Here is an 11389-nt window from a genome sequence, read left to right as displayed (position 1 = left end):
AAAATCTTCGGGAAAACATCGGATTCTTCAAGTCTTTCATCCTACAAACCTACTACAATCATTAAATCGCACAAAACATCTCCACATTCCCCTCAATCTGAATTTTTCAAGGTATTTTTTTTTATAAAAACTCTATTTTATTAATTTTTGAACTTAGGACTAGTTTAGATTAGTTATAGTTTAAAATAATTATCGGGCATTGGGTATATGATGATTCTAAACTAGTTTCTACAACAAATTTCATCAAAAACGCATAAATTTTCAAAATTATTTGGAAATTTCGAATTAAAAAAAATTATTATTATTATTTCGAAAGTTAATGATACTTTTGATTCAATTATGTTAGTTTCATGAAAACTATGCGTATTATGATATTAATTTTAAATAGTTTTTCAAAACTTTGCCCATTAGGACTTTGTTAAAGAACCTTGAATTATTGAGGACTCATTTGAGTTTTGGGATTAATTGTTGTGCATACATGTGTTTTAAAATTGCAGGTGATATTCCTTTTCAAATTTCCCTTACCATGTCAAATCCTAAACGCCCTAGGTCATCCTCTAGTCGGTCTCACCAAAACCGTCCTCCCGTTGCTCAACATCCTAATCCCGTTCCTCCTCAACCTAATCCTGATCCTCAAGCTCCTAATGGCTTATTGAGTGTTTGTTTCAATATGCCAGAGCATCGTAGAAACGAACTTTATAATAGATACATTGAGTCTTTCCAATCCTATCGAATTCGGGAAGAACGTATTCCCTCGCTTCAAGCCATGAACAAAATTAAATTTGAATACCTCCCGACTCTTAGAAGGTGGAAGTTTGATAAACTCTTTTCTCTTCAACCCATCATTTTTCATCAACTTGTCCGTATTTTTTATTCAAATGCGGTATGCATTCAAAATGAAACCCAATGTGGAACCATCGGTATTAGATCATACCTTTTAGGACAATACATTATGGTTGATTCCGCAACCATTGCTACTCATTTCGGATTAGATGATAATGGTGCTTTTGATGAAAAAGAGAATGTGAATTATCCATATATCCCTCATGCGAGTGTCAGTTCTCTTCGAACTCATCACGACCGTTTTCTTCACTTCATTATTTCTTGGTGGTTTAGACCATCGGCTGGTCGTTACTCCACTCTTCGTAATAGGGATTTGTGGTGGATGTACTGCATTAAAAATAAAATCAAAATAAATCTTCCACAAATTATATTCAGCCAATTAGTAGACATCGTTAATATTGTCCCTTCTAATCATGTTGAAACCTTAGCCTACGGTTGTCTACTTAGTAACCTGTTTATCAAACTTGGTTTAAACGTTTCTCTCGACACTCCTATCCATCTCCAAAATCAAATCAACCTCACATCTTTGAAGAAAGCAGATTGGATTCAGGATGAGCGAACCGGTCTTTGGGTCTTTCGACCCAAAAAGCCAACTCCGGGAGCTAGTTCTTCTCGAGCTGCTCCTAGTTCTTCTCGTGCTCCTCCTCCTCCTTCAGCTCCTGACGCTGATGATGATCCAGAGCTTCAAAGGCTTATGAGAGATATTGACGAGGAAGTACCAGCTCGGCAAGATGATCAAACGCCACCTTATTTCCGATCTTTTCTAGAGTCGTTTGATCTACGTTTTGCCTCCATTGAGTCTACGATTTCTGAGTTTCAGAGGGAGATGCGTGATCGTATGGATGCTCTAACTCTTGAAGTTCGAGCTCATTATCCTCCTCCTCCCGATCCTCCGATGGAGTAGACTTGCTTGTCATGTTTTCTTGTTTTTGAAACTTGGATTGATTTTGATTTTTTGTGCTTTGTTTGGTACTTTGAACTTGATTAGTTGTTGGATGTTTGTTTGAGGATGCTTGAACTTATTATATATATTTGGTTTGACATTTTAACGCTTTCTGTTTATTAATTTTGCATCATTAGAAATTTATGACCAAATTATGCCATTTCACATTTTATTATGAATATTGTTTATGAAAACTAATGGCTAATCTCTCTTTTGATTGTGATCTTAGCAGCCTATTATTAATAAATCAATTGGCTAATGTTTTTCAAATTCTTGTTTAAAACGTTTTTATAGAGTCTTTTTGATTTAACAAAAAGGGGGAGAAAATTTAAGATGTGCTATAGTAAGGGGTATAGTAAGGGGAAGTAAGTTTTTCAAAATCGATTTCAAAAATAATTTCTTAAACAAATATTAAAATTACTCAAATGTTTTGTTATATCAAAAAGGGGGAGATTGTTGAAAACATTTTTGATATTTCGATATAACAAATTAAGTTAAATGAATTTTAAGATTTTACAAATGATTTTACAATTTTATATTCGATTCAATTAACCGAATATCAAATTATTACTCCAAGTTTTTCAAGATCAATTTTAAACCTTACTAAATGTGTAAAATTGTGATTTGTACTTAAACTATTTTTGAAACAATTTTCACAAAGTATTTTGAACAAAAAACAAGCCTTAAATCAATTATTCAAAGGCATGCACCGATGCATCAGTCCATGCATCGATGCATCGATGAATTAATTGAACATCGAATGCATTCCATGCACCGATGCACTCTCCATGCATCGATGCACTCTGAATATTTTCAAAACATCGAATGCATTTGATGCATCGATGCACAAGCCATGCATCGATGCACCAAGCTATTTTTCAAACATCGAATGCATTTCATGCATCGATGCACACTTGGTGCACCGATGCATCAAGTGTTCCAACGGTCAAAATATTTGAATTTTACACGAATGCACCGATGCATCCTTGATCATGCATCGATGCATGAGACGCTCCACCTAGAAAAATTAATTGTTTTCACACTTAAACGGCTCTATTGACTCCACTAATTATCACCAACGTTCAGAAGTGATTCAAGGTGTATTTAAACAAGTTCTAAAGCCCTTGATCAACAAGAAATCATAGAGAAACAAGAGAGAAAGCATCAAACACCAAGTTTATGCAAATCAAGCCAATTTTCCTTTCAATATTCATTTTGCTTTCAAGAACACCATTTGTGCTCATTTGTAATTATCTTTGAGTGTTCTTTTCTTGTTCTAGAATTGTGCAAACATCTTACCTTGTGAGGTTTTCTTGTAAGTTTGCAAATTTGTAATCTTCTCTTTGGGAAAAAGAGTGTTCTAAAGAGTTGGGGTATACTATTGAGGGATTTTGTAAGGTTATCTCTTTGGCCTCAAAAGAAAGAACAAATTAGTGAATTTGTTGGAAAATCCTTAGTGTGGATAGCTAAGGTAGTGGACGTAGACTTTGTTTGAGAAAGTCAAACCACTGTAAATCGCTGTGCAATTACTTTCAATTTTTCTGCAAAAGCTTCCACGAAATTTTTAATTGCCAATTCACCCCCCTCTTGGCTGATTCCGTCGATCGATTAACTCAACAGGAAGTATCTTACCCAAGAGAGTACAACTATGTCAAGGATGGTGAGATTATAGGTGATCCATCCAAAGGGGTAACAACTCGATCTTCTCTTAGAAATATTTATAATTATGTTGTATTTATCTCATGCATAGAGCCTAAGAATATTAAAGAAGCATTAAAAGATGAACATTGGATTATGGCTATGCAAGAAGAGTTAAATCAATTTGAGAGAAGTAAAATATAGACATTAGTTGAAAGGCCTAGTAATAAATCTACTATAGGTACTAGATGGGTATTTAGGAATAAACTTGATGAGAGTGGTAATATAGTGAGAAACAAGGCTAGACTTGTTGCTCAAGGCTATACTTTAGAAGAAGGCATAGACTATGATTAAACATACATTCCCGTAGCTAGGATGGAAGTAATTAGAATGTTATTAGCATTTACATGTTTTCATGAATTTAAATTATATCAAACGGATATTAAAAGTGCATTTTTAAGTGGTTTTATAAAAGAAGAAGTGTATGTGGAACAATATCCTGGTTTTGAAGATTTAAAATTTCCAAATCATGTTCTTAAGTTGACAAAATCACTTTATGGTTTAAAAAAAGCTCCTAGAGCTTGGTATGAAAGATTGTCAAACTTTTTAATTGAGAAAGGTTTTTCCAGAGGGAATGTTGACACTACATTGTTTTTAAAGAATAAAGGTAAAGATTTATTAGTAGTTTAAATTTATGTTGATGATATAATATTTGGTTCTACTAATGATGTTCTTTGCCAAGAATTTTCTAAGCTAATGCAAAGTGAATTCGAGATGAGCATGATGGGGGAGCTCTCATTTTTCTTGGGACTCCAAATCAAGCAAAGAAAAGATGGCATCTTCATCAATCAATCTATGTACATCAAAGATATGCTCAAGAAGTTTGGACTGGAAAATGGGAAGCCACATAACACTCCAATGAGCTCATCGACAAAGCTTGACATAGATGAAGGAGGTAAATGTGTGGATGTTAAATTATATAGGTCAATGATTGGTTCTTTGCTTTATCTAACTGCAAGTAGACCGAACATTATGTTTAGTGTTTGCTTATGTGCTAGATTTCAATCATGCCCTAAGGAATCACATTTACTAGCTGTTAAGAGGATCTTTAGATACCTTAAGGACACTCATAGTTTAGGACTTTGGTATCCTAGAGACTCTAGTTTTAGCTTGCATGCCTTCTCTGATACGGATTATGGATGATGCAAATTAGATAGGAAAAGCACCTCCGGTACTTGTCAATTCCTTGGAAATGTGTTGATTTCTTTGTTTTCAAAGAAACAAAATTGTGTTGCATTCCTATCAAGTGTGACAATATTAGTGCTATTTGTCTCACTAAAAATCCCATCCAACACTCTAGAACTAAGCATATTGAAATTAGACATCACTTTATTAGAGACCATGTCGCTAAGGAAGATGTAGTTCTAGAATTTGTTGATACTTTGCACCAATTAGCGGATATCTTTACAAAACCTTTAGACAAAGAAAGATTTTGGACACTTAGGAGAAAATTAGGTTTAACTGACCTATCTTCACTTAGTGTTTAAAATAATTTTATCACTTTTAAGTATAAATGAAAAATGCTTATAATAATAATTTTTTATTGCATTCTTTGCTATTAGTTAGGGGGAGTTTATGTTGCTTGATGAAAATTAATTTTATGTTCAAAAGTAGTTTAAGGATTAATTTGATTGATTGAACATGATTAATTTTCAATATATGAGTTGACAATACCACTAGAGCCAATTAGTTTAGCATTTTGAGTGTTTAAAAAAAATTTTTGTCATTTTTTTGCTTCATGCATCGATACACCTAACAGTGCATCGATGCATCCTTGAATGTGCATCGATACACCATGAAGGTGTACTGATGCACGCCTTGAATGTGCATCGATGCACAAGGCCATGCATCGATGCATCAGTTGGGTTTTGGGGTTTATAAGACTTATTTCCTCATTTGTTTTAAACCCTAAAAACTATACTCTTCAGTCGTACGCCTCCTCTCCCTCTTCTACTCTCAAATTTGCTCCAAATCTTTCGGTTTTTCAGAAATCTTTCATACTTTAACTCTTAATCCTGCTTTTATCATCAAATCATGCAAAATAACATCACATTCCTCTCAAATCCAAAATTTTCAAGGTAATATTTCAAAAACCTCTATTTTATCATATTTTAATCTTAGGATTAGTTTTAATTAGTTCTAGGATGAACATTTTATCGGGCATTGATTGTTTGATGATTACAAACTAGATTTTACAACCAATTTCATCAAAAACTCACAAATTTTCAAAGAAATTTTTGAATTTTTGAAATAAAAAAAACGAAAATTTGAATTTAATTTTTAAATTTGATGTTTTTGATTTAATTATGTTGTTTTCATAAAAACTATACATATTATGATTTTACAAAAATTGTTTTCAAATAGTTTTCAAAACTATGTCATTAGGATTCAATTTAGAGAACCTTGAATTATTACTGACTCAATTAAGTTTTGGGATTGATTAAATTGCATACATGTGTTTCAATTTACAGGTTATATTCCTTTTTCTGACTCTTAAACCATGTCTAATCCCAAACGCCCTAGAACTTCATCAAGTCGTTCTCGTTCAAACCAACCTCCTAATCTCGTTCCTCCTCCACCTAAATCTCTATTAGGATCTTGTTGTAACATGCCTGAGCGTCGTAGAGACGAATTGTACTCTAGGTACATAAATTCTTTTCAATCTTATAGAATCCGGGAAGAGCGTATTCCTTCTCTTCAAGTTATGATAGATATTGACTTTTAATACCTTCTGATTCTTAAAGCTTGGAAGTTTGATAAAATATTTCAGCTCAAACCTATCGTTTATCAACAGTTAGTCCGCATTTTCTATTCCATTGCGGTATATATTCAAAACGAAACTCAATGTGGGACTATAGCCATTAGATCCTATCTTTTAGGCCAATATTTTAATATTGACCCCGAGACTATAGCTTTTCGTTTTGGGTTAGATGATGATGGGTTATATAATGAGAATGAAAATGTGAAATATCCCTATGTTCCAAATTCTAGTGTTAGTACTCTACGATCTCATCACGATCTTTTTCTTCATTTGATGATCTCTTGGTGGTTTAGAACATCCAGAGGTAGGTACTCCACTCTTCGTGCTAGGGATTTATGGTGGATGCACTGTATTAAAAATAAGATCAAAATAAATCTTCCCCACATTATTTTTAGTCAACTAGTGGATATCATAAACATTGTTCCTTCAAAACATGTTGAAACATTGATTTATGGATATCTTATGAGTAACCTCTTTATCAAACTCGGTCTAAACATCTCTCTCGACAATCCTATCACACTCCAAAATCAAATCAATCTTACTTCCTTGAAGAAAGCGGATTGTAAACAAGACGAGGAAACCGATCTTTGTTATTTCGACCCGGTAAGCAAACTCTGGGAGCTAGTTCTTCACGAGCTGCTCCTAGCTCTTCTCGTGCTCCTCCTCCTCCTTCGGCACCGGCTGCTGACGATGATCATGAGTTTCAACAACTTATGCAAGATATCGACGATCACGTTCCAGACAATGAGCCTGTACCGGAACCGACACGGCAAGAAGATCAAATGCCACCATATTTTCGATCCTTCTTAGAGTCGTTTGATCTGAGGTTTGCCTCCATGGAGTCTCAGATTACTGAGTTTCAGCGGGAGATACGTGAACGTATGAACGCTCTCACTCTTGAAGTTCGAGCTCATTATCCTCCTCCTCCCGATCCTCCTATGGAGTGAATTTGTTTCCTTGTTATGTTTTCTTGGATTTTCAAACTTGGATTGATTTTGATGTTTCTGGATTGTTTGTTTTAGATTGTTAAATGCTTGAATTTGTTATGGTTTGGATGATTGGATTTTGAACTTAATATATATATATATTTGGTTTGGTTGAATTTTCTTATTTTTGCATCATTAGATATATATGACCAATTATGTCATTTCACATTTGTTTATGAATATTGATTATGGAACTAATGGCTAATCTCTCTTTTGATTGTGATCTTAGCAACTTAAGTTATATACATATTTAAAAGCAATTGGCTATGCTTTTCAAAACCTTGTTTAAAACATTTTAAAATCTTTTTGATTTAACAAAAAGGGGGAGAAATATTAAGTGTTAAAAGGGAGAAGTGTTATAGTAAGGGGGAGTAATTTTTCAAAATTGATTTCAAATTTTTAGAAAATCTTAAAATAACACAAATGTTTTGTTATATAAAAAAAGGGGAGATTGTTGAAAACATTTTGATGTTTCGATATAACAAATTAAGTTTAAATGAATTTTAAGATTTTACAAATGATTTTCTAAGTGTATTTGATTTAATTAATCGAATATCAAATTATTACTCCAAGTCTTTCAAGATCAATTTCAAACCTTACTAAAAGTGTAAAAATGTGTTTTATACTTAATATATTTTTGAAACAATTTTCACAAAGTATTTTGAACCAAAATCAAGCCTAAAATCAATTTATCAAAGTGATGCACCGATGCACCAATCCATGCATCAATGCACCATTAATTAAATTGAACATCGAATGCATTTCATGCATCGATGCACTGAGGATTTTTATGAAAACATCGAATGCATTTGATGCATCGATGCACCAGCCATGGATCGATGCACTCTGGCTATTTTGAAACATCGAATGCACTTGATGCACCGATGCACTCTTAGTGCACCGATGCACTATGGGTCCAACGGTCAAAATATTTAAATTTTACACTGATGCACCGATGCACCATGGGTATGCATCGATGCACTGACGCTCCCAACTGCTTTAATTAATTGTTTTCACACTTAAACGGCTCTATTAACTCCACTAAGCATCCCCAACATTCAGAATCATTTGAAGGTGTATTTAAACAAGCTTAGAAGCCATTGATAAAAAACAAGAACAACAATCAACAAGAATCAAGAGAGAATCAAAGAGAAAGCATTAAACCTCAAGTTTGAGCATTTCAAGCCTATTTTTCATTCAATATTCATTTTGCTTTCAAAAACACTACTTGTACTCAATTGTATTCATTTTTAGTGTTTTTTCTTTGTTCTAGAATTGTGCAAACAATCTACCTTGTGAGGATTTTCTTGTAAGTTTACAAATTTGTAAACTTCTTTTTGAGAAAGTGTTCTCAAGAATTGGGGTATATTCTTGAGGGAGTTGTAAGGTTATCTCTTTGGTCTCAAAAGAAAGAACAAATTAGTGAATTTATTAGAAAATCCTTAGTGTGGATAGCTAAGGTAGTGGACGTAGACTTTAATTGAGAAAGTCGAACCACTCTAAATCGTTGTGCAATTACTTTCAATTTTCTACAAAAACTTCCACCAAAATTTGAATTGCCAATTCACACCCTCTTGGCCGATTCCGTCGATCGATTAACTCAACAATTTTTTTAATTTAAAATTTTATATAGATTAATTTTTTAAAAATAAGAATATATATTCTAAATATACAAAAAAAATTAAAGTATATTTTAACTTTAAATAAAATGTAAGATTAATTTAAATAATTTATGTTTAAATTAAAAAATATACAAATTATTTAAGAGTTAAATTTGTTTCTTTTGCACGAATTAAGTTACCTCCGTGATAAAAAAATTGTTATCATTTCTTGAAGATCTGGATTCGAGCACCATAGATATAAAGGTGTGAGCGTTCAATGTCGAAAGATTAAGACTTATATTTAAACATATATTACATTATATTTACCTATATTAATAAAAAAATTGTTTATTTTCTTTTTTGCACGAAAACATCAAAACCTCGCCGTGCCCTACTCGAAAATTTGACCTAAAAATAAGGTCCATCTCGAAAGTACAGAGAGGCAGCCGTCACAGCCAGGTTTCACCCTTGAGCTGCGTTTGACCGGGAAAAATGAAAGAAACAAGGATAGAAGGGAAAAGAGACTCCAGGAGATTTCACTTCTCAGAACAATTCCTTATTCTGATCACCAAAGGTATTTTTTCTTTGATTTTGATAATTACCCAGATCGGTATTTCAACATATTAGGCTAAAACAAGGAAATATTTTTGTATTTTGGGACTGAAATTTCAGAATTACTTGAATTTATTTCACATTCTAGTCATACAATAGTTCATTTTTTTCCAGGTGGTGGTCACAAGAAACTGTTGCTGTTGTAACCGGTGCTAATAGAGGAATCGGATATGAGATTGCAAGACAACTTGCTGGTCATCGATTGACAGTGACACTAACATCAAGGGACAGTAGTGTTGGCATTGAAGCAGCCAAGGTTATACAAGATTTGGGTTTCAATGTTGATGTTCATCAGCTTGATATCTTGGATAGTGAATCGATTTCGGCGTTTATCGATTGGATAAAACAAAAATACGGTGGTGTTGATATCCTGGTAAGATGAAATTTCGTTGATCTTTCTTAGCCTACTGCTTTGGCCAACCTTTTGTATTTACTTTTGATTTTTTTTCAGGTGAATTTATATTTTGCAGGTGAATAATGCAGGTGTTAACTATAACCTTGGGTACGATAATTCCGTGGAATTTGCGCGGCAGGTCATTGAGACCAATTATTATGGAACCAAAAATATGATTAAAGCAATGATACCAGTAATGAGACCTTCTGCTGTTGGTGCTCGTATTGTTAATGTGAGCTCAAGGCTAGGCAGGCTAAACGGCCGGCGTAATGTGAGTAAATGATTCTCGTACTTTATCCTAAGTAATCTCTTCAATGAATTGAATTGTTGTTTGGAAGTTGATTGAAGTCCATGTTGCTCTTAACTCTTCATTTTTTCTTAAAGTATCCATTTATGACACCCGTGTCTGATGCATATTCGAATATGTTTATAAGGTTATAACCCTCCAATGACCCTCTAAATACATGAGAATCTTGAACGAAATTGTACCCACGTCGCTCTTACATACATATTTGTATTTGGCACTTGCACCTAATTCGAATTAAGCATAGATCGAAGTAATTTTTTTCCCCTGTACTTTGAACTAAATTTAGAATTTTTTTGGCAGAGAATTCAAGATGCAAATTTGAGAGAAAAACTAACCAATTTGGAAACTCTCTCAGAGGAATTGATTGATAGAACAGTGTCTAGTTCTTACAAGAAGTTGAAGATGAAACATGGCAATCGGGCAGATGGCCTCAAACATTCGGTATCTAAACTTGCTGTCAATGCTTACACTAGACTGCTTGCCAAAGAACTCTATGATCAATCACAAGGTGAAAAGATATATGTCAACTGTTATTGTCCAGGATGGGTTAAGACTGCAATGACAGGTTGGCAAGGAAATATTTCGCGGCTGACACCGGAGTCTGGCTTGCCCTGCTTTTGGACCCAGCTATAACAGGAAAGTTTTTTGCAGAGAGACGAGAAATCAACTTTTGAGTCAATCTAGTTTAGTATCGTAGAGTTTAGAGATTTGTTTATTCGTGAAGATCTCAATCTTAAAGTAGCTGAAAGTAACTTGTTTTAGAAGCTATTTGGCCCATAACTAGCACCATATGAATAAATGCTGCGTTCTGCTTAACCTTAAAAGCTATGGATATCCACTTTAGACTCGTAATTATTCTTGGAGTATTTAATTCGAATTTTATGGATGTATTCAATATCATGATTGATCCGTTTTAAAAATAGGGTAAAGTATAGTAATGGTCACTGAACATTTCTGAAGCTTGTATTTAGGTCCCCCAACTTTTAAAACTTGCAATACAGTCCCCCAACATTTATTCCGTTTGCAATATGGTCCCCCAACTTAAACCACCGTTAGAAATTAGGGTAAATTATATAAAATGTTATTGAACTTTTCAGACACTTGAATTTAGGTCCCCCAACTTTTAAAACTTGCAAAACAGTCCTCAATTTCATTCTAAATCTTAATTTCCAAAGTAATTCAATTTCATTCTAAACCCTAAATTTCAAAATAATTCAATTAAATTCAATTATGTCAGATTTATT

The 11389-nt window shown here is 33.5% G+C and overlaps 1 pseudogene; it reads left to right on the top strand.

Moving 5' to 3' along the window:
- The first annotated feature begins 952 nt into the window (after positions 1–952).
- LOC120140932 lies at positions 953–10928 on the top strand (annotated as a pseudogene).
- The last annotated feature ends 461 nt before the right edge of the window (positions 10929–11389 follow it).

The sequence above is a fragment of the Hibiscus syriacus genome, unplaced genomic scaffold, assembly GCF_006381635.1.
Source record: "Hibiscus syriacus cultivar Baekdansim isolate YM2019G1 unplaced genomic scaffold, ASM638163v2 tig00110788_pilon, whole genome shotgun sequence".
Taxonomy (NCBI): domain Eukaryota; kingdom Viridiplantae; phylum Streptophyta; class Magnoliopsida; order Malvales; family Malvaceae; genus Hibiscus; species Hibiscus syriacus.
Note: the sequence above shows the minus strand (reverse complement) of the source record. Positions and strands in the feature narration are given on the sequence as shown.